The sequence below is a fragment of the Galeopterus variegatus genome, unplaced genomic scaffold (assembly GCF_000696425.1).
Source record: "Galeopterus variegatus unplaced genomic scaffold, G_variegatus-3.0.2 Scaffold5629, whole genome shotgun sequence".
Classification (NCBI taxonomy): Eukaryota; Metazoa; Chordata; class Mammalia; order Dermoptera; family Cynocephalidae; genus Galeopterus; species Galeopterus variegatus.
In genome coordinates this window covers 35,010-36,520 of record NW_007731740.1, presented here as the reverse complement: position 1 = coordinate 36,520, position 1,511 = coordinate 35,010, and the positions used below count along the sequence as shown (strand labels likewise).

At 44.9% G+C, this 1,511-nt stretch overlaps 1 pseudogene; it reads right to left on the bottom strand.

Annotated features, from left to right (window-relative positions):
* Positions 1-650: 650 nt before the first annotated feature.
* LOC103605155 overlaps positions 651-1,511 on the bottom strand; it is a 3,427-nt pseudogene continuing 2,566 nt past the window's right edge.

The window sequence follows — 1,511 nt, the reverse complement described above, 5'->3', positions numbered from 1 at the left end:
TAAACCAGAGACCTGGGGATCAGGAGAAAAGCTTCCTAGGTCGTGAGTCTATCGTGGAAATTGTCCCGCAGAGGGTACCACATTGTAGAATAAGAAAACCATGGATTTCCTCCCAAATGCATGTTACTAAAGAAGGGGATTGATTTGAAGTGATTGACTCCCAGCAGCAGTTTCCTGGAAATGATATTTTTATTTGGCAGCACATAGCAGATGATACAAGAGGCGACATTGCTTAGATACGCTAACAAAGGAAGTTACATACTACGTAGATAACAACACGGTGGCCACGATCACACTTGGCAAGTATCTGTAAGGTCTTACATGTGTTTTTTATTTATTTTGGGGGGGGCGGTGCAGTTTGCTATTTTTTTCTATTTAAAAGAAATTGTTTTAATGTGTGCTTTTTCTTTTTCTAATTTAAACTTAGGGCCGGCCCGGTGGTGCACTTGGTAGAGTGCGGCGCTTGGGAGCACGGCGGCGCTCCCGCCAAGGGTTCGCATCCCATATAGAGACCGGTCCGCTCACTGGTTGAGCGCGGTGCGGGCGCGACACCGAGGGTTGCGATCTTATTACTGGTCAGGAAAAAAGACAAAAAAAAAAAAAAAGGAAAAATAAATAAATAAATAAATAAATAAATAAACTTAATTATGTGTTTTAAGTCGAACATCTATGTTATGCCTTGAAAACTCAAAGCAGAAAGTAAAATCATATAGAAAGCCAGAAGCTTATCAGTGCATTTAAACAGATGTTTGCTTGTAGTTTTTGGAATCCAAAACCTTTTTCCACATGTTACACAAATGCCCTTTTTGTAGGCACAGCCCTGGCAGTAATGAGAATCTGGTTGGTGCAGAGAAATTTTACAAATTCTTCAAGTGGAGAACTTATTCTTTCCATATGGACCGAATCTTGCTTTTTTTGAAGTCAAAACTTCGTTTTCGCTCAGCTCTCCTACACCGCTTTCTGCGGTATTCCTAGCACCATCTTTCCACGTGTCTGGGGTGATAGCAGCACCAAGTTCCTTTCCACATTTTTCACACACCGTCCTTCTGCTGACAGTCCCCTTAGCAGCCTAGTGTGTGCCTTTTAAAGAGGGAAACCTTTTCCTTTTTTTTCTGCCACAGTTGGTAAACCAGACAGAGGAGCTGCATGGTGGCCCAGAGAGGAAGGCACAGAGAACAACTTAGAACAGCAGGGGGGCAGGTGTAGTTGGGAGTGATGGTTGGACCTGTCTGAGTGTCCTGGGGCTGCTGTAACAAATGATCTCAAACTGAGTTGCTTAAAACAGCAGAAACGTATTCCCTCGAAGTTCTGGAGGCCAGAGGTCCTAAATTAACACGCTGGTAGGGCTGGTTCCTCCTGGAGGCTTGAGGGGAGTGTCTGTTCCTGGCCCCTCTCCCAGCTTCTGCTGGTGGTTCCCCGGGTGGTAGATGCTGCGCTCCCATCGCTGCCTCCACCTTCACACGACCTTCTCCCCTGTGTGTCTCTTTGTCCAAATTTCCCTCTTCTTATAA